This window comes from Odocoileus virginianus, chromosome 27, assembly GCF_023699985.2.
Source record: "Odocoileus virginianus isolate 20LAN1187 ecotype Illinois chromosome 27, Ovbor_1.2, whole genome shotgun sequence".
Lineage (NCBI taxonomy): Eukaryota > Metazoa > Chordata > Mammalia > Artiodactyla > Cervidae > Odocoileus > Odocoileus virginianus.
The window spans coordinates 38,728,829-38,752,012 of NC_069700.1; the positions used below are offsets into that span (position 1 = coordinate 38,728,829).

General features: G+C 38.2%; 1 protein-coding gene across 1 annotated transcript in view; it reads right to left on the bottom strand.

Moving 5' to 3' along the window:
* BMP5 (bone morphogenetic protein 5) overlaps nt 1-23,184 on the bottom strand; it is a 138,947-nt gene that overhangs the window by 91,772 nt on the left and 23,991 nt on the right. The window lies entirely within an intron of this gene.

Sequence of the window (23,184 nt, forward strand, 5' to 3'; positions counted from 1 at the left end):
CACAGACCTACCTTAAGTACTATTTTACTGCACAACTTAAAAAACATTTTTTCCATTGTACTTGAGGTTTACAAAAATTCAAATCAGAAAAAAATATTGTAGAAGACTAGAATAAATACACTATAAGCAAAATTCTTTAGTAAAGCAAAATGTTATCAAATGTGCTTTTAGTATTAAGAGTATGGGAAGAAATACTGAAAATTGTATAACTGCAAAACATTTTTAAATAGTCATTTATATCTTTTAAATATAACTAATTTAGATAGATAGGTAAATGAACAGATAAATGTTAGATAGATGAGTGGATAAATAGAAAATGGAAAGATAGATAAGATAGGTAGTTATTTTGAACTAAATCAGTACAACCTTTTTAAGCTGTCACATTAAATAATGTTTTAAGAAATTCTGGAGGTGTTCTCCAGATCTATAACTCCAAGTTATTCATATCGTTTAAAAATATATTTCTTGGTCTCCTTATTAGCTCAGAGAAATATCAATAAATCATATATTTCATGGTGCTTTTCCTGCCGCATTTCTGTGGAACTTTATAAATTATAAATAACAACATGTTCCATATCCCTTTTCCTTTTAATTGCATTTTGTAATTTCACACAACTCAAAAAAAAAAAAGAAACCTTTAAAAAATATGAAATGACAGCAAGGATAAATTTAGAATAGTACTATTAGATTGAATTATTTTGAAAAACAATGCTTCAGTGTTTGAAGTGTACTATGGTATTTATGGGAATATTTGGCTAATTTCCCCAGTGTAACATGTTCACCATAGGTTCTTTAACAGTTATTATCCCATTTGATGTTTCAACCTGTCTCTTCAATTAAACTGCCTTAAATATTTTCTAACATGAAAAATAGGGAAAACCTGAAATGATGAAGACAACAATATTTTGGTTTCATCCTGATCACTGATACATATTCCGTTTTCTTTCTATTCCAGCTCCTAAATGATTTTAGGACACGCTGAGTATCATCTGTTGTGTAAAAATACTTTTAGCTTTGTATTTTTTGTGTCAGTATTGTTATAAAGCTTTGTAAAGAGTTGAAATGCTGACAGAGGTCAAGAAAAGGATAGGGGATATAAAGACATAAAAGTTGCTGTTAGTTCAACAGACTCAGAATATAGTAAAATGACACCTACTAGAGGCTACTATGGGGCTTCCCTGGAGGCTCAAGTGGTGAAGAATCACCCTGCAAAGCAGGAGACCCGGGTTTGATCCCTGAGTCAGGAAGATCCCCTGGAGAAAGGAATGGCTACCCACTCCAATATTCTTGCCTGGAGAATTCCATGGACAGAGGAGCCTGGCAGGCTACGTCCATGGTGTTGCAGAGTCAACATGACTGAGACTAACACACACTTTCATTCATTCATTCAAAAGCTGCTGTAGACCATTCACCCCTCAAAACACCTGCCTCTTCCTTCCCTCTTTCCCCTCTCTACTCCTCTTCCTTCCACCCTCCCACTTCTCTCTCTATATATATATATGTATACACATACACATACATATATATATGTATATACACACACACGTGTGTGTGTGTGTTAGTTAGAAAGGAAATCTCTTTGTAGAAAAAAATTATTCCAAAGTCTACATATTGATAATTTCATTTAAAATATTTTGTTCTAAGCACATGAGTAGTCTCACTCATAACAACATGCTTGTTTTAATCAATGGTAGAGGGGGATTTAACCATGCATTCACACTGATATAAAGTAATCTATATAAAGAGAGATGGGGGGTTTAATTACTTAGTTCTTTCAGAGTCATAAAGATACTGTCCTATTTTTGGCTAGAAGCAAGATAATTTAACTTATTTTAATTCTAGGATCCATTTCTATTTATCAATTAGTATTACATGGGGTGAGACAAGAATTAAGTTCATTTTTTTCTAGATGTTTCCCAATTGTCTTAGTCCCGTTGTCCAGAAGATTATCCTTTTTTGTTGAATTTCCTTTTCTCCTTGGCACCTTTGTCAAACATCCTTTGAATGTAATCCTGTGGGTTTATTTCGGCATCTATTATTCCTTTACTCTATTTGTTAGTTCTTATTCCAATACCACATAGTCCTGATAATTGTCACACTAAACCCTGAATTGGATAATTGTTTCTTCTTTTCCCAAGATCATTTTCGCTATGCTAGGTCTTTTCTGCTTCCATATACATTTCAGAAGCAGTTTGTCAATTTATATTTTTTAAGACTATTGGTATTCCATTTGTTGTAACATTGAATATATAATTCAAGTAGGGGAAGATTGTCATCTTAACAATATTGAGATTTTGGAGAGGTCAGTCTACCCTTTCATTTGTTTAAATCTCCTTAGTTTATTTCAGCTATGTTTTATACTTAAAATTTTTTAAATCAATTTATTTTTGGTTGTGCTGGGTCTTTGCTGCTTTGCATGGGTTTTCTCTATTGTGGCAAGCCGTGACTACTCTTCACTGTGGTGCACAGGCTTCTAATTTCGGTGACTTGTCTTGTGGAGCGTGGACTCTAGGTCCGGGGGCTTCACTGGCTGTGGCTGCCAGGCCCCAGAGCCCTGGATCAGTAATCGCAACCCAGGGGCTTAGCTGCTCGGCAGCATGTGGACGCTTCCCAGACCAGAGAGTCCACAGATTTGATCTGTGTCCCCTGCATTGTCAGACAAGTTCTTATCATTTGCACCACCTGGGAACTCCCGTTTTACACTTAATAGATACAGTAATAAAAGATTAGATCTGATAGACAAAGTGCCTGAAGAACTATGGATGGATGTTTGTAACACTGTAAAGTGTGAAAGTGTGAAAGAGTATTGTAGGCAATGATCAAAATCATCCCCAGAAAAAGAAATGCAAAAAGGGAAAAGATTTGTCTGAGGAGGCCTTACAAATAGGTGAGAAAAGAAGAGAAGCAAAAGGCATAGGAGAAAAGGAAAAATATACCCATCTGAATGCAGAGTTCCAAAGCATAGCAAGGAAAGATTAAACACACACACACACACACACACACACACACACACACACACACCTTCCTAAGTGAACAAGGCAAAGAAATGGAGGAAAATATTAGAATAAAACACTAGAGATCTCTTTCTTCAAGAAAATTAGAGCTACCAAGGGAACATTTCATGCAAAGATGAGCACAATAAAGGACAGAAACAGTATGGACCTAAAAGAAGCAGGACATATTAAGAAGACCTGGCAAGTAAACACAGAAGAACTATATAAAAGATCTTAATGACCCAGATAGCCACAATGGTGTGATCATTCACCTAGAGCCAAATACCCTGAAGTGCAAAGTCAAGTGGCCTTAGGAAGCATCATTACGAACAAAGTGGAGTTGATGGAATTACAGCCAAGCTATTTCAAATCCAAAAAAGATGATGCTGTTAAAGTGTTGCACTCAATATGCCAGCAAATTTGGAAAACTCAGCAGTGGCCACAGGACTGGAAAAGGCCAGTTTTCATTCCAGTCCCAAAGAAGGGTGATGCCAAAGAATGTTCAAACTGCTTCACAATTGCACTCATTTCACATGCTAGCAAAGTAATACTCAACATTCTCCAAGTGAGGCTTCAGCAGTACGTGAACTGAGAAATTCCAGATGTTCAAGCTAGATTTAGAAAAGGCAGAGGAACCAGAGATCAAATTACCATCATCTGTTGGACCCTTGAAAAAGCAAGACAATTCCAGAAAAACTTTTACTTATGCTTCACTGAATATGCTAAATCTTTGACAGTGTGGATCACAACAAACTAAGGAAAATTCTTAAAGAGATGGGAAACCAGACCACCTTACGAGTCTCCTGAGAAACCTGTATGCAGGTCAAGAAGCAACAGTTAGAACTGGACATGGAACAATGGACTGGTTCCGAATTGGGAAAGGAGTACATCAAGGCTGTATATTGTCTGCCTGCTTTTTTAACTTACGTGAAGAGTACATAATGGATGTACTGGGCTGGATGAAGCACAAGCTTTAATCAAGACTGCTGGAAGAAATATCAATAACCTCAAATATGCAGACACACCACCCTTATGGCAGAAAGTGAAGAGGAACTAAAGAGTCTCTTGCTGAAAGTGAGAGAGTGAAAAAGCTGGCTTAAAACTCAACATTCAAAAAACTAAGATGATGGCATCCAGTCCCATCACTTCATGGCAAAGAGATGGGAACACTTCATGGCAAAGAGATGGGGAAACAATGGAAACAGTGACAGACTTTATTTTCTTGAGCTCCAAAATCACTGCAGATGATGACTGCAGCCATGAAATTAAAAGATGCTTCCTCCTTGGAAAAAAAGTTATGATCAACCTAGACAGCTTATTAAAAAGCAGAGACATTGTTTTGCTGACAAAGGTCCTTACAGTCAAAGCTATGGTTTTTCTAGTCATCATGTATCAATGTGAGAGTTGGACCATAAAGAAGGCTGAGCACCGAAAGATTGATGCTTTTGAACTGTGGTGTTGGAGAAGACTCTTGAGAGTCCCTTGGACAGCAAGGAGATCAAATCCGTCAATTCTAAAGGAAATCAACCCTGAATATCCACTGGAAAGATGGATGCCAAAGCTGAAGCTCCAATATTTTAGCCACCTGATGCAAAGAACTGACTCATTTGAAAAGACCCTGATATTGGGAAAGATTGAAGGCAGGAGAAGGAGATGACAGAGGTCAAAATGGTTGGATGGCATCACTGACTCAAATATGAGTTTGAGAAAGCTCCAGGAGATGGTAAGACAGGGAAAACTGGCCTGCTGCAGTCCATGGGGTCACAAAGAGTCAGACATGACTGAGCAACTGAACAAGAACAAAAACAGTATAGAGGTCATCTATCTTGCTAAATTTATTTTTGATGCTATGGCAAAAGCTGTTTTAAATTTTTATTTTTCAATTATTTCATGCCAGGCTATGAAATCACAATTATCACTTTATATTGACTTTGTGACTATTAGTCCCACTAATTTTTTTGTTAGTGATGGTGTAGAATTTTTAAAGGAATTTTGTCCAATGTGATGTTGTCTGCAAATAATGGATGTTTTACTCCTTTTTTAATCTTTTGCGCCTTTTGTTTTTCCTGGCTTGTTTCCTGGCTATGAACTACAGTAACAATGTTGAATAAACAGTGGAAGCATAGTTATTCTTATTTCCTAACTTAGAAATCACTCAGAATTTCACCTTCTCCTGTAATGTTAACTGTAGCTTTTGTGCAGATGTCCTTCATAAGAGTGACATCATTTGCCTGACCCTGGATATTTTCTTCTAGTATTTCTTAGAATGCAGTTTCCTTGCTTTGAACTATCTCCTCTTTCATTCATTTAAAATATATCATTATTTTAGCCACCATTGTGAATGATGCATTATAAAGAGCCTGTATGTTTTCATTCTTCAAAAGCTGTTGAGTTTAGTTTCAATATAAAATCAAATTTCTGATAAATCTGATAAACTCTTCAGGCTTCACGATTAAGAAATCATGACTTCTTAGAGTAGATCTTGGTTTGTCTTTAGTTCTAGGGTGTGAGCCCTACTTTAAGCATCTTTACTCCTAAGGTATGGCTTATTTGGGGTCCTAACAAGGTCTCACCACACTGGCTGGGCTGGATCTCCTGAGCTGCCCAGGACTTAGTGTCTCGTTCAACAGTGGCAGCTCCTTTCAGCTGTCTAACCAGAGCCTCGACCTGCACATATAGAGGCCAGCATTTGACGAAGTTCTGGAGGGGAGCTCAGTACCTCCACAAAGCTCAGTTATCTACCCAGATTCTCCCTGAAAACTGCAGCTGCCCAAGGAGCCCCAGACTCCAAACCCCCGCTTCTGGGCCCAGGCTGCTGCTCTCAGTCTGAACTCAACTTCCTGCATCACGGCCCCCGCAATGATTCACACAGAGAGCCAGGCATGGGTTTTGCTCACGTGTTTCCTGTTCAACGGGTGGTCATAAGCTTCCACTGCCCGATGTCCAGTGCCAGGAAAAGTTGCCTTATGTGTATTTTTCCCAGTTTTATAAGTTACTTTGTTTGATTATATTTTGTTTTTTAACATTAAAGATCTAAATCTAATAGCAGTTAGTATGTAATAGTTAAAATATATATTACTTATGTACTTTTTAAACAGCAAGCTAAAATAATATATATCACATTACAGAGTTCTTTTTCTTCACTCATCCACTCACTTCTTTGCTGTGAGACTGAAAAGAACCTAACTGCTTGCCTGTACCAGATGTAGTCTCTGAAGAATACATATCATTAAATCTAACCACTGGACATTAATATTGCTTCTTATGAAAGCTTTAAAGCCAAAAATTAAAGATAAAGTAATATTTTTCAAAATTTTCTTTTTCCATAAGCTTATTAAATTAAAAAAGAAAGTGATTTACATGAGTGCAACAAGGTCATATATTGTCACCCTGCTTATTTAACCTATATGCAAAGTACATCATGCAAAAGGCCAGGCTAGATGAATCACAAGCTGGAATCAAGATTGCTGCAGAGAAATATCAACCTCAAATATGCAGATCAGTTTAATTCAGTTGCTCAGTCATATCCGTCTCTTGGCAACCCCATGGACTGCAGCACGCCAGGCGTCCCTGTCCATCACAAACTCCCAGAATTTACTCAAACTCATGTCCATCAAGTCAGTGGTGCCATCCAACCATCTCATCCTCTGTCGTCCCCTTCTCCTCCCACCTTCAATCTTTCCCTGTATCAGGGTCTTTTCAAATGAGTCAGTTCTTCGCATCAGGTGGCCAAAGTATTGGAGCTTCAGCACCAATCCTTCCAATGAATATTCAGGACTGATTTCTTTTAGGATTGACTGGTTGGAGCTCCTTGCAGTCCAAGGGACTCTCAGAGTCTTCTCCAGCACCACAGTTCAAAAGCATCAATTCTTTGGCCCTCAGCTTTCTTTATAATCCAACTCTCACATCCATACATGACTACTGGAAAACTATAGCCTTGACTAGATGGACCTTTGTTGGCAAAGTAATGTGTCTGCTTTTTAATATACTGTCTAGGTTGGTCATAACTTTCCTTCCAAGGAGCAAGAGTCTTTTAATTTCATGGCTGCAGTCACCATCTGCCTGTGATTTTGGAGCCCCCCAAAATAAAATCTTTTGCTGTTTCCATTGTTTCTCCATCTATTTGCCATGAAGTGATGGGACCAGATGCCATGGTGTTATTTTTAAGATCAAGACATCTAATCCCATCACTTCATGGCAAGCAGAAGAGGGAAAAGTAAAAGCAGTTGTGCATTTTATTTTCTTGGGCTCCAAAATCATTGCAGATGGTGACTGCAGCCATGAAATTAAAAGACACTTGCTCTTTTGGAGGAAAGCTATGACAAAACTAGACAGCATATTAAAAAGCAGACACATCACTCTGCTGACAAATGTCCCTAGAGTCAAAGCTACTCTTTTTCCAGTAGTCAGGTACAGAAGTAAGAGTTGGACCATAAAGAAGACTGAGTGCTGAAGAATTGATGCTTTTTCATTGTGATGTTGGAGAAGACTCTTAAGAGTCTTTTGGACAGCAAGGAGATCAAACCAGTCAATCCTAAAGGAACTCAACTCTGAATATTGTTTAGAAGGACTGATGCTGAAGTTGAAGTTCCAATATTGTGTCAACCGGATGTGAAGAACCAATTGATTGGAAAATATTGAAGACAAAAGGAACTGGGGGCAGCAGAGGATGAGATGGTTAAATAACATCACTGACCAAATCAATGAAGAAGAATGTGAGCAAATTCCATGAGATAGTGGAAGACAAGGGAGCTTGGTGTGCTGCAGTCCATGGGGCCACAGAGAGTCAGACACGACTTAGCAACTAAACAACAAGAATGACAAAACATCCCATCATGTAAAAACACCTTTTCATTTTTTCTCTAAGTATCCTCAGTTCGAATACATGATTTTAAGACTTACTGATAAAAGATTAGCTTTGAAAGCAGACTGGCTGATTCAGTCTGCTGAAAGCAGCTGAATTAGCTGAAAGCAGACTGGATTGCTTGGTACAAGCATAATTTTTTTAAAGTTTCCTTTAAACAGTTAAGCATTTAAGCCTTTTATAAACTGTGTAAATTAATACATTTCTGCAGTTAAGAAATATAGCCAACTAAAGCAAAAGTGTACATCTCTATAATGACATTTGGAGCAAAAACTTCAATTACTTGCATACTGGCATAACTGTTTGATCATGCTTGATGTAATGTTTTTCTCCCAAGTGCAGAATTTATATTTTTTCTGCATGACTCTAATATATATGTCCTGTATTTCACATTGATTAGGCTGCCTTAAAGAATGACATGATTCCTAAGTTCAATCATTTAAAAATATTAAAAGCTATAAAATTTAAATAGATATAAATATATTTGGATAAAAGGATTTGTAATAAGTCAAGTTACTGCTGAATAATTTGAGCACTATATGAATTTGATACATTTGTTTTCTAGGTTTTGTTATTTCAACATCACTAAGGGAAAAACACAAATGGATACTAGACAAGTATCTACTTTGGTGAATTTTTTTTATTCTAATAATAACAAAAATTAGGCACTAGTTTGGAGCTAAGGCTTTATATCATTATTTTATTTGATAAAATGGAGGAATTAGTATTCACAGTATACAGCAGAGTAATCTGATATTCAGAAAAAAATAACTAATTTGAAAAAGAAGTGATTTGTTTGGTGTTCTATCATACCAAGTGCAATCTCTGATACATGGCATTTACTTAATGAATGAATTTTGACTAAATTAACAAGGCTTTTCAATACTGCCTGAGCCAAGATTCAAATGGAGATTTGCATCACTCAAAATCCTGCTGAATAATATCCTGAAAGAAGCTTGAATTATCTGAATAGTTAAAAAATTCAGATTATTGTACTTTTTTGTTTAAATAAAAAAGGAAATCCTTTAATTTACTTAGGTCTTAGTGACCAGGTTTTTAATGAAAGCCAAACTTGACCCTCAGTAGCTCTTTTCATGTCTCTACCAATGCATACAGTGAGGGAAAAAGGCAGGGGAGGGAGTCTTTAGCGGAATCAGTATTTACACTACAGGATGAGTTGCTTTTAGTTTAATGAATTTCCGTCTACCCTTGGATAAAGCATCTTATTTATCTGCACACAGCAGGAGCCAAGAAGTTGATTGCTCTGTCTTCTCCATTAAGTTACTTTCCCCACTAAGATTTTGCATTCATAAGTTTGGCAACCAGAATTTGGAGACAGTCCACTGATAATTTATCAGTTCTTTTAACTGCACTGCTATCACCATGACTTATCAATCTAATTTCGATTTGGATAACTGAATAAAAACATCATCAGGTTTTCTTCCCTGTGACATCAACCTAAAAAGTGCAAACTTTTTCAAAATTCAAAACAAAAACTATAAGATGAGGGAAAATACAGTATCATGAAGTTATGTAATTTTATACCTGCAACAGATTATGTCTATTTCTGAATTCATTTTTAATGTTATGTATTTAAACTAGAAGCAATTTCCTTTTTATGATAACCTTTTTCCTTGAGAGTGATATTTTTAGTTCTTCATACTGGAGATTACATTGTTTTCTAAACTTTAAACTCCAAGAAAGCTCACAGCAGATTTTTATAATTCAATTGTTGTCAATAAATGTAATAGTAATACTTTTTGTTAAAAATTTTATAAATTACATGATCCATTGAAATTTTGTTTTCTTGACCTTTAAAATCTAGTAAATGTACAGTCTAACTCTTCTTATAAGCAATTTTGAAATTATACAGATAAATACTTATGATTTCATACCAAATAATATTTGGCATGAAACTTATCTAAGAAAAAAAGTAATAATGCTGCTTAACAACTACCAAAATGTTTTCCAAAAGACTTAAATGTTTAGCTAAAAAGGTACATTTTGAAATATTGATTTTGACATGCTAATTTCATTTTAAGTTTATTTCAAAAGCCAAGCATGACACCTTGTATATATCACATAGCTTCAGTTTAATTCACCATTTACATGACTGTCCATTGTATTTATTATTTCCTATACACATGAAAAACTATAAACAAATGCTATTCTGCAAGTTATTTGAAACATACTAAAATTTGAAATCCCTAGAGGGCATTCACCAAATTTTACGGCTAATGTCTTTACACTGCACATGCAAGTAATAAGAAACAGAGCTGTCATATTTACTTCAATGGACATTTATAATGAGATTTCTGTTTTTGCCAAGAAATCCAAGTTTCACAACAAGTCAGATATGCTGAGACAATGAAAAATAAACATGAAACCTTATGAATTATTCCAAGATAAAATTTTACCATACAAATTATTTGACATCTGTAAGTAACTGAATCATCCTGCAGCAAATTCACCTGAAAAGTTAAATGAGTCTGTAAGGCAACTCTTAAATCCAAGTTATGGTCTGAATGCTTTGATGGAGAGATGCAATCAGAAGATGGAGGTATTTCCATGAATGTGTGGATACACAATGCTTCATTTACTATGAAGATGAGTGTCTTCTATCAGTTTAAGAAGATTTTCACTTACTGAGCAGACCTATGGATGATAGCAATAGTGTACTGCTACTTGAAAATTACTTAAATAGTCAATATACTTGTTTGGATTAAAATATGAGGTCAGTTATATCACAAACCTGGAGAAGGCAGTGGCAACCCACTCCAATATTCTTGCCTGGAGAATCCCATGGACAGAGGAGCCTGGGACATGGTGGGCTACAGTCCATGGGTCACAAGGAATTGGATATGACTGAGTGACTAACACACATATCACAAAACCACAGTAAGAAGCCTTTCAGGGAAACTTGGGAAAGTGAGAATAGGTTTTTCTTTCATACAGGGCCAAGGCTATGTTGCTTCCATCCTTCTGTAATTTGGAGGGAAAACTATGTACCTGCTTGGCTCAGTTTATTGGATTTCCCATTGTCAATCTTCTTGGAAAGCATATATTGCTTCATTGCTTGTGTGCTAAGTTGCTTCAGTCCTATCTGACTCTTTGTGACCCTATGGACTGTAACCCACCAGGCTACTCTGTCACTGTGATTTTCCAGGCAAGAATACTGGAGTGGGTTGCCATTTCCTTCTCCAAGGGATCTTCCCAATGGAGGGATCAAACCAGCATCTCTTACATCTCCTGTGTTGGCAGCTTGGTTCTTTACCACCAGCGCCAACTTGGGAAGCCCATATTGTGTCATTAGGTAGCTATTTTAACTCGTCATTCTTATACTTTTTCTGGAGAAGGCTTTTCCCACTCCAGTATTCTTGCCTGGAAAATCCCATGGATGGAAGAGCCTGGTAGGTTACAGTCCATGGGGTCTCAAAGAGTCGGACACGACTGAGTGACTTCACCTTACCTAACCTTACCTTATACTTTTATGGAATCAAGTATTTGGGAAGAAGAATATGAAATTCACTTCCTTCTCCTCCCCAAAACCCTCCCTCCAATGTTCTAATGAGACAGGCTGGGACCTGGGACACTTTGCTGCAGTGCTTGCACCTGGACAGATGTCTCCTCCAGCAAATAGAAACTGGGCACTCTTTAGCACATAATAAATACTGAACAGTTTTTACCATACCTTACACAAAAAATACCAGTAATTCAGCAAAAGTTCAACACAGAAGGGGAAATCTAAGTGGAATAAAGGCATCAGCTTGAAATTGGTGAAGTATTGACTTGCTACTATATACAGTAGCCAATGTATAATCTAAATGCTATGCATTGATGGCAAAATAAAATAGAAAGGAAAATGCAAGTATTAATTGGATAAATTTTGCTTCATTCATATTTTGCTATTATTACTGAGGACACACGCCAGTTGTTTGGGAGGGTCCTCACTACATTATTAGAGAGAACTGCTGACCACCTTAGGCAGGCTAGAACAGATGGCACCCCAAGGGGCTCACAGGGGCATTGTTTACATTCTCACGGGGAAGATTTTAATAGCCCCTCATTTTCTCCGTATCAACGGTTGGTAAATTTTTTGTGTGTATTCTATCTTCAGTTAAACTCGAACTCTGAGCCACACACTTATGACCATCCTCCTTCTCTTATCTTATGCACATGGTTCACTTTCCTGTCACTTTACACTACTTAATAAGCTCTTTTTTCCCTGAATATCTTCTCTTTTATTTCAACGTGTTTATTTTTTTCCCCATGGAATAGTTTCTGACATCATGTCTCTTCAATTTCAATATTTTCATTCTAGTAAGTTCAAGCAACTATTTTATTGCTTCATCTGCTGAAGCAAGACTCAAGTTTTATATATCTAAATATATAGTACTTCGAAAGTTTTTCCTTTTATTATTCTTATATACCAATCACATTTAAACATCTGCTGACATTTTATAATTAAGTGTAGGTAGATTATGTTTTGGAAGAAGGAAATGGCAACCCACTCCAGTATTCTTGCCTAGAGAATCCCGTGGACAGAGGAGCCTGGTGGGCTGCTGCCCATAGGGTCACACAGAGTCAGACACGACTGAAGTGACTTGGCATGCATGCATGCATGCATGCATTAGAGAAGGAAATGGTAACCCACTCCAGTACTCTTGCCTGGAGAATCTCAGGGACAGAGGAGCCTGGTGGGCTGCCATCTATGGGGTCGCACAGAGTTCGACACGACTGAAGTGACTTAGCAGCAGCAGCAGCAGCAGATTATGTTTTGAGATGTTTTTCATTCCAGAAAAGTAAATATTTAGAGTTAAAAGGTAATTTCAAGATGAAATCTCTGCTCTAAAGCAGGGAGAAGAAGTAACCCCTGATGGCTAACTATGGACCAGGCATGTCCCCAGCCTTGTGTAACCACAACTCCATTATCTCCTGTAATCAGAGTTACATTTCTATTTTATAGGTGTAGAATCTGAGGTTCCAAGGGATTTACTTGTCCAGGTTTGCACTAGAAAGTCCTGAAGCTTGGATGCAAAGTCAATGCATCCTAAAGCTCACCCACCGTGATGCGGCAGTTAGGACTCTGCACTTTCACTGTCAAAGGTAAGGGTTCAATCCATGGTTGGGAAACTAAGATACTGCAAGCTTCAAACTTAAATTGAAGAAAGTAGGGAAAACCACTAGACTATTCAGGTATGACATAAATCAAATCGCTTATGATTATACAGTGGAAGTGACAAATAGATTCAAGGGATTAAATCTGATAGACAGAGTACCTGAAAAACTATGGATGGAGGTTCATGACATTGTATAGGAGGCAGTGATCAAGACCATCCCCAAGAAAAAGAAATGCAAAAAGGCAAAATGATTGTCTGATGATGCCTTGCAAATAGCTGTGAAATGAAGAGAAGCTAAAAGCAAAGGAGAAAAAGAAAGATATTCCCATTTGAATGCAGTTCCAAAGAATAGCAAGGAGAGATAAGAAAGCCTTCCTCAGTGATCAATGCATAAAAATAGAGGAAAACAATAGAATGGGAAACACAAGAGATCTACTCAATAAAATTAGAGATATCAAGGGAATATTTCATGCAAAGGTGAGCAAAATAAAGGACAGAAATGGTAGGAACCTAACTAACAGAAGCAGAAGATCTCAAGAAGAGGTGGCAAGAATACACAGAAGAACTGTACAAAAAAGATCTTCATGACCCAGATAACCACGATGGTGTGATCACTCACCTAGGGCAACCTGGAATGTGAAGTAAAGTGGGCCTTAGGAAGCACCACTATGAACAAAGCTAGTGGAGGTGATGGAATTCTAGTTGAGCTATTTCAAATCCTAAAAGATGATGCTGTGAAAGTGCTGCACTCAATATGCCAGCAAATTTGGAAAACTCAGCAGTGGGCCCAGGACTGGAAAAGGTCAGTTTTCTTTCCAATCCCAAAGAAAGGCAATGCCAAAGAATGCTCAAGCTACCATACAATTGTACTCATCTCACACGCTAGTAAAGCAATGCTCAAAATGATCAACCTAGACAACCTACTAAAAGGCAGAGACATTACTTTACCAACAAAGGTCCGTCTAGTCAAGGCTATAGTTTTTCCAATAGTCATGTATGGATGTGAGAGTTGGACAATAAAGAAATCTGAACACCAAAAAACTGATGCTTTTGAACTGTGGTGTTGAAGAAGACTCTTGAGAGTCCCTTGGACTACTAGGAAATCCTATCAATCAATCCTAAAGGAAATCAGTCCTGACTATTCATTGGAAGGACTGATGTTGAAGCTGAAACTCGAACACTTTGGCCACCTGAAGCAAACACTGACTCATTTCAAAAGACCCTGATGCTGGGAAAGATTGAAGGTGGGAGGAGAAGGGGAGGACAGAGGATGAGATTGTTGGATGGCATCACTGATGCGAAAGACATGAGTTTCAGCAGGATCCAGGAGTTGGTGATGGACAGGGAGGCCTGGCATGCTGCCGTCCATGGGTCTGCAAAGAGTCAGAGATGACTGAGTGACTGAACTGACTGAACTGATAGTTTTTTCATAGTGATCATTAATATTCTCAATAAACCGTACTTTTAATGTTATTCCAATTAATTTTCCTTAGAAGGATAAATGATTCTAACATGTGAGGTTTGATTCTTAAGCCATTATTTTTAAAACAATTTTTTAAAGACTCCTATTTACTTTTTAGTTAAAATTTCTGGGGTAGCCTAAATTCCATTTAGACTTCCCAGTGTGAAACCAAGTTTCAGCTTTCCAACCAGAATGCTTCTTTGTATATACTTCTATAATGCTGCTTGTAAAATGTTCTGTTTGTTGTTCTGTTTCCTGGAAGACCACCCTAATGTATGAATAAATATCCTGTGAAAATTCAGCTGACTCCTGGTTTCTGGTTGACCAATTGCTGTCACTTTGGTGTAATCACTCAAATGCCAAAAGAATGCAAATCTGTAAACAGAGAAAACACTGCAACCCAGTCACTACATTCTATTCTCTATCTTTTGTCATCTAATCATAACACACAAAGTTGAGTTGATTTGTCCACCACTCATAGTCTGATATATTCATCCAATTCATAAACTCAATATAATTATACACATACATTTTGCACACATATGTAAGTCTGGCTACCAAACGATGGATGGAATTTCAATGAGAAGAAAGTTCTTGTTTATCTCATTCCCTGCTGTAACCCCAGGATTGAAAGCAACGCCTGGTGTAATTGGAGCTTAATAAATGTTTGTTGTTGAGTGAAGAGCCAGGACTTTATCTGTGGTTGGTGGATGGCCACAGAGGGATTGCAACTTCATTTTCTATAAGATCTCTCTTGTCTGTCAGCCCTAAACTGTTATGGTTCTGACTGTGCTGTGGAAGGCATTTTCCTCTTCTACCCAGTCATAAAAGACTGGGAATTTAATGAGCTTTTAACGTTCCTCTAGTCTGAGCAGGATCATGTGTAAATCTTAACTAAGAAATTAGGCAGACCCTGCTTGAATATCCTTGGTAACAGGGAACAAACACTCCCCTAATAGTGCATTTCATCTTTGACAACTGGGACTCTTAGAGTCCTTCCTTATCTTGAGCTCAACAATATAATCTGGTTGTGTCAGATTATACATCTGTACAAAAGCAGTTCAAGTATTTGAGGATAATGATTAGCCACACTGCATTTTCCCTACTCCAGGCTGATCATTTGATCAGTCATTTATTCCTCCAGGAAATACTCATTGTGAGCCTACTGTGTGCCACACTCAGTTCTGGGGGTTGGAGGGGTGGTTCAGTTCAGTTCCGTCGCTCAGTCGTGTCCGGCTCTTTGCGGCCCCTTGGACTGTAGCATGCCAGGCTCCCCTGTCCATCACCAACCTCCAGAGTTTGGTCAAATTCATGTCCATTGAGTCAGTGATGCCATCCAACTATCTCATCCTCTGTCAGCTCCTTCTCCTCCAGCATTCAATTTTGCCCAGCATCATTTTTTTTTTTCTTTTTTCTTTGCCATTGAGTTGGTTCTTCTTTCAGGTGGCCAAAGTATTGGAGTTTCAGCTTCAGCATTAGTCTTGCCAATGAATGTTCAGGACTGATCTCCTTTAGGATAGACTGGTTGGATCTCCTTGCAGTCCAAGGGACTCTCAAGAGTCTTCTCCAACACTACAGTTCCAAAGTATCAATTCTTCAACACTCACCTTTCTTTATAGTCCAACTGTCACAGCCATACATGACCACTGGAAAAACAATAGCTTTAAGGACTGGAACAATGAAAAATCCCAGTCTTTATGGGGTTCAAGTTCATATTCTACTGGCGAAAGCAGCAATGGCATTGACTAAGAATTGATGAATACAGAAATAACACCAGATGGTGATAAATGCAATTTATGGGTGTACATATACACACATGTATATATGCATACATTCCAAAGGATAAGTGAATAGTCAGTAAAACAGGTGCTATTCTTTTTCTGGTCAAGGAAGGGCTCTCTGCAGAAGTGGTAATTTAGTAAGATGAACATAAACCATGTACATACATTGGGGAGGAACATTTAGGTGGTGTAAATGACAGGTGCAAAGGCCCTGAGGTATGATGGTGTTTGACTTACTCAAGGGCAATCAGCCAAGGGTCAAGTGAACTGCAGGAAGAGTCAGAGGAAAATGTAAGAAAGCAAGCCAGAAATGGAATTACTTAGGGTCTTGTTGAACAGATGAGTTTGAATTTTATTCTTTGTAACGGAAATCTTTTTTATTTCTTTCAAGCTCTCCTGAACTAATGAAATGGCTTAGAACAGGCTCGCATCCTGCAGTGACCTCCCATGAATTTACTGAACTTTCTCTACATGTCTTTTAAATCATGGGTCCTGGAAGGTAATGAAAACAACACTAATTTTTCTGATCAAAAATTATAATAAGACTTGTGTGCTCAGTCACTCAGTCATATTTGACTTTGTGACCCCATGGACTGTAACCCACCAGCTTCCTCTGTCAATGGAATATCCCAGGCAAGAATACTCAAGTAGATTGCATTTCCTACTCCAAGGGATCTTCCCCATTCAGGAATGAAATCCACATCTCACGTCTGCTGCATTGGCAGGCAGATTTTTTTACCACTGCACTACCTGGGAAGCACCTATAATAGGACTATTTCCACCCAACTTTTGATAATCTACTCTATTAATAAAGTTTAAATTGTATTCCATTAACTCACATTTACTTTTTATCAAGTGTTTTTTATTGAGCTTAGGATCAAAGAATATTCTGGAGTCTTTGGAAACACATGTGGTAACTGTCAAGATCTGTCAGTGCTGTATTTTTATTCTTGTTTTCAACCTAGAGCGAAGCTTCCAGTTTTTCTTAAATATATCTCTTTTTCTTGGAGGACTTGGATTCAAATCAGAGCTGACATTTACAGTTGACATTTCCCATGACTTAACTTTTCCAATCTCATTTTAATTATCTGTAAGATGAAGATTAACAATTGTATTTATATAATAATGATGCTATTGAGGATTGAGATAGTAGATATAAATTGCTTAGCACATGCCTGGTGAATGAATGATAAGCAGTAGATAAAAGTTAAGTCTTTTCACCTGACGTGAAACCTATACGTGTATAGGGATGGGTTTATGTACATTTATAGATAATGTGCTCAGTTACTCAATCATGTCCAACGTTTGCAGCCCTGTGGACTGTAGCCCACCAGGCTCCTCTGCCCATGGACTTCTCCAGGCAAGAATACTGGAGTGGGTTGCCATTTCTTACTCCAGGAAATTTCTCACCCAAGGATCTAACCAACATCTCTGTATCTTCTGCATTGACATGTGAATTTCTCCCCCCTTCGCAACACTTGGTGGAGAAGGAATTGGCAACCCGCTCAAGTGTTCTTTCCTGGAGAATCCCATGGACAGAGGAGCCTGGTGGGCTGCTGTCCATGGGGTCACACAGTCGGACACGACTGAAGCGACTTAGCATGCAAGCATGCATTGGAGAAGGCAACGGCAACCCGCTCCAGCGTTCTTTCCTAGAGAATCCCATGGACAGAGGAGCCTGGTGGGCTGCTGTCCATGGGGTCACACAGTCGGACACGACTGAAGCGACTTAGCATGCAAGCATGCATTGGAGAAGGCAACGGCAACCCGCTCCAGCGTTCTTTCCTAGAGAATCCCATGGACAGAGGAGCCTGGTGGGCTGCTGTCCATGGGGTCACACAGTCGGACACGACTGAAGCGACTTAGCATGCAAGCATGCATTGGAGAAGGCAATGGCAACCCGTTCCAGCGTTCTTTCCTAGAGAATCCCATGGACAGAGGAGCCTGGTGGGCTGCTGTCTATAGGGTCGCACAGAGTCGGACACGACTGAAGCGAGTTAGCGGCAACAGCACCAGCACCACTTGGGAAGTCCTCATAGACAAGATACACATAACAGATTTTTATATCCAAATGTATCACTCTCCCTTGTAAATCCCTAAACAGGGGTGCTGGCTCCAATCACACATGCAACACTCCTGTATTTCCACACCACTCTTCCCCACAGAGCTCTGCTATTCCTCTCCAGCTTAAACTGACCCCATGTAAGTGTTATTAGCATGTGTTTTCCACCATCTCCTCTGTCTACTCAAAGTAATATGCTCTTTTCCAACAAAAGCACTCACAATTATTTGACAGCAGCACTGCTATGTGCTATCAGCTATGTGTTTATTATCATAAATTCTTTCATCAAATATTTATTAAGCATCTACTAAATGTATATATCTCGAGGCTGTTTGCCATGGGAATGGGTAGAATAATTTCCAATCCCATCTTCTTAACCTGTGAGTAGTGTGACTTTGGGCAGTTTACCTGGCCTTTTCAAGTCTCAACTTCTTCATCTGCAAATGTGGCATAAGCACCAGGACTTACACAACAGGATGCGAACTGGTTCAAAGGATAAGATGCGTCTGCAGCATCAGTCACTTTGTGGATTGCAAAGCCAGGGGCATATTAACAGGTGTTAACATTACCAAAGTTATAGTTTTGATCTTTCTGTTGTGTTTTGCTAGCATATTTTTCTATTTTAATAGAATAAAGAAAAAAAGAAAGCCGTCTAAGATTTTCTTCTCTTAATTTTCCTCTCCCCATTCCAAGAAGCTATGTAGGGCTATCTGCAAACTTCGCTTCCAGGGGATGATTGTGTTTTATGACAGAAAAACAAAAGTCCCTTTCTGGCTTTTTTAGGCTTATAACAACATTATTGATGGGATTATGCTAAGTATGTCAGATATGAAGACACAGATGATAAATGCTTCTGAATGGATATGGACAGGGGCCACAGACAGAGCGGAAAGATTTCCCAAGACAGTGAAAGGAGTCCAGAGCCAGGTCCTTCTTGGAGCCAGCAGGTGGCAACATCTCTGAAAGGGGTATGGAAAGTGGGCTTTCAATCCCAGGGAATGTTCCTGGAATCTTTCTCAAGAGATAGATTGGCACAGGGACATTGCACTTTATAGGAACCCGTGGGCTTGGAAAATAGAGCAGACTTCTGGTTTTAACAAGATTTTGCATCATGGTTTAAAACGTGCATGCATAATTTTGGTAAAAATCAAAATCAATCTAGAAGGATTAAGAATTCCAAAGGTACTTGTTTATTTTAAGCAATAAGCATGTCTATAGTGTTATTACACTGATCAGATGTCATAGAAAGCATATAAAAAGAGGTTATCTACTGTTTCTTACAGTAAATTTTAAAAAGGACTTTAAAATTATAAAAAGCTTTAAGATTGGGGTTTTTCAGGTTTTTAAGAAGTATATTTTATTGCAAATATATCCTGTGAGCATAAGTCTACAAAAAAGTTGAAGATTCTTTTGATTTCCCAATAAACTCAGAAAAAAAGACACCCACAATTTCACATCTCTTTATCAAATTTTTAAAAATAAGTTTAAGTACCAGACATATTTAGTACAAAAACATAAAAAAGAAAATTTTTATGTTTATATATCTGCCCTCACTGTATTGAAATTGACCCAATTCAGTAAATATGATATATAAAATCTTGCTTTGAAATAATTTATTGTTCAGTAGCTGTCATGTCCAACTTTTTGTGACCCCGTGAACTCCAGACCACCAGGCTTCCCTGTCCTTCACTGTCTCCCCGAGTGTGCTCAAGCTCATGTCCATGAGTCAGCAGTACCCCAACTATGTCATCCTCTATTGTCCCCTCCTCCTGCCTTAAATCTTTCCCAGCATCAAGATCTTTATAAAGAGTTGGCTCATCGCATCAGGTGGCCAGAGTATTGGAGCTTCAGCATCAGTCTTTATAATCAATATTCAGTGTTGATTTCCTTTAGGGTTGATTGGTTTGATCTCCTTGTTGTCCAAGGGACTCTCAAGAGTCTTCTCTAACACCACATTCGAAAGCATCAATTCTTTAGCACTCTGTCTTGTTTATGGTCCAACTCTCACAACCACACATGACTACTGGAAAAACCGTAGCTTGGACTGTAAGTACCTTGGTCAGCAAAGTGATGTCTCTTCTTTTTAATATCCTGTCTAGGTTGGTCATAACTTCTCTTCCAAGGAGCACGTGTCTTTTAATTTCATGGTTGAATCTCCATCTATAGTGATTTTGGAGCCCAAGGAAATAAAGTCTGTCACTGTTGCCATTGTTTTGCCATCTCATTGCCATGAAGTGATGGGACCAGATGCCATGATCTTCATTTTTTAAATGTTGAGTTTTAAGCCAGCTTTTTCACACTGCTCTTTTACCTTTATCAAGAGTCTCTTTAGTTCTTCACTCTCTGCCATTAAAGTGATATCATCTGCATATCTGAGGTTGTTGATATTTCTCCAGCAACCTTCATTATAGCTTGTGAGTCATCCAGCCCATCACTTCTTATGATGTACTCTGCATATAAATTAAATAAACAGAGTGATAACATACAGCCTTGATGCTCTCCTTCCCCAACTTGGAACCTGTCCACTGTTCCATGTTCAGTTCTATCTGTTGCTTCTTGTCTTGCATAGAGGTTTCTCAGGAGGAATGTAAGGTGGTCTGATGTTTCCATCTCTTCAAGAATGTTCCACAGTCTGTTGTGTCCACACAGTCAAAGGATTTACTATAGTCAATAAGGCAGAAGTAGATTTTTTTGGAATTCCCTTGCTTTTTCTATGATACAATGGATGCTGACAATTTTATCTCTGGTTCCTCTGTCTTTCCTAAATCCAACTTGTACACCTGAAAGTTCTCAGTTCATGTACTGCTAAAGCCTAGCTTGAAGGATTAGAGACAGAGTGCCTGAAGAACTATGGACAGGGTTTTATAACATTATACAGGAGGTGGTGACCAAAACCATCCCATGAAAAAGAAATGCAGGAAGGCAAAGTGGTTCTCTGAGGAGATCTTACAAATAATTGAGAAAAGAAGAGAAGGGAAAGACAAAGGAGAAAGGAGAAGATATACCCCACTGAATGCAGAGTTCCAGAGAATAGCAAGGAGAGATAAGAAAGCCTTAAATGAAAAAAGAAATGGAGGAAAACAATAGAATGGGAAAGTCTAGAGAGCTCTTCAAGAAAATTACAGATACCAACGGAAAATTTCATGCAAAGATGGGCACAATAAAGGACAGAAACGTTACGGACCTAACAGAAGCAGAAGATATTAAGAAGAGGTGGCAAGAATACACAGAAGAACTACACAAAAAAAAAGATCTTAATGACCCAGATAACTACAATGGTGTGGTCACTCACCTAGAGCCAGGCATCCTTGAGTGTGAAATCTAGTGAACTTTAGGAAGCATTACTACAAATAAAGCTAGTTGAAGTGATGGAATTCTAACTGATCTATTTCAAACCCTAAAAGATGATGCTGTTAAAGTGCTACATTCATTATGCCAGTAAATTTGGAAAACTCAGTGGTGGCCCCACCACTGGAAAAGGTCAGTTTTCATTCCAATCCCAAAGAAAGGCAATGCCAAAGGATGTTGAAATTACCATACCATACAGTTGCAAATAATAAGTGATCATTAAAGAAGAAAAAGATGGAAGGAAAAAAATATGGAGTAAACTCTGGAATTTTTATTAAATAGAGAAAGTAAAGAGATTTTCTAAGGAAACCAGAACTGAAAGAGACACGTGTACCCCAATATTCATCACAGCACTGTTTATAATAGCCAGGACATGGAAGCAACCTAGATGGCCATCAGCAGACGAATGGATAAGAAAGCTGTGGTACATATACACAATGGAATATTACTCAGCCATTAAAAAGAATACCTTTGAATCAGTTCTAATGAGATGGATGAAACTGGAGCCCATTATACAGAGTGAAGTAAGCCAGAAAGATAAAGACCAATACAGTATACTAACACATATATATGGAATTTAGAAAGATGGTAATGATAACCCTATATGCAAGACAGAAAAAGAGACACAGATGTATAGAACAGACTTTTGGACTCTGTGGGAGAAGGCGAGGGTGGGATGATATGAGAGAACAGCATCAAAACATGTGTATTATCAAGTGTGAAACAGGTCGCCAGTCCAGGTTGGATGCATGAGACAAGTGCTCAGGGCTGGTGTGCTGGGATGACCTGGAGGGATCGGATGGAGAGGGAGGCAGGAGGGGGGATCGGGATGGGGAACACATGTAAATCCATGGCTGATTCATGTCAATGTATGGCAAAAACCACTACAATATTGTAAAGTAATTAGCCTCCAACTAATAAAAATAAATTAAAAAAAAAGAGATTTTCTAAAATAGAGTGAAATAAAAGTCCATCTAGTCAAAGCTATGGTTTTTCCAGTAGCCATGTATGGATGTGAGAGTTGGACCATAAAGAAAGCTGAGTGCCAAAGAATTGATGCTTTTGAACCTTGGTGTTGGAGAAGACTCTTGAGAGTCCCTTGGACTGCAAGGAGATGGAACCAGTTAATCCTAAAGGAAATCAGTCCTGAATATTAATTGGAAGGACTGACGCTGAAGCTGGAGCTCCAATACTTTGGCTGCCTGATGAGAAGAGCAGAGTCACTGGAAAAGATCCTGATGCTGGGAAAGATTGAAGGTAGGAGGAGAAGGGGATGACAGAGGATGACATGCTTGGATGGCATCACCAAATCGATGGACATGAATTTGAGCAAGCTCTGGGAGTTGGTGATGGACAGGGAGGCCTGATGTGCTGCAGTCCATCAGGTTACAAAGAGTCGGACACGACTGAGTAAGTGAACTGAACTGAAAGAGATTTTGGTGTAGGTATTTTAATAAAATTTATTTGTAATAATAAAAATATAATCTCAATATATTTGGAAAAAACAGTAACAAAGTATATAAAGAATAAAATAAGAAAATCACTGATTTAATT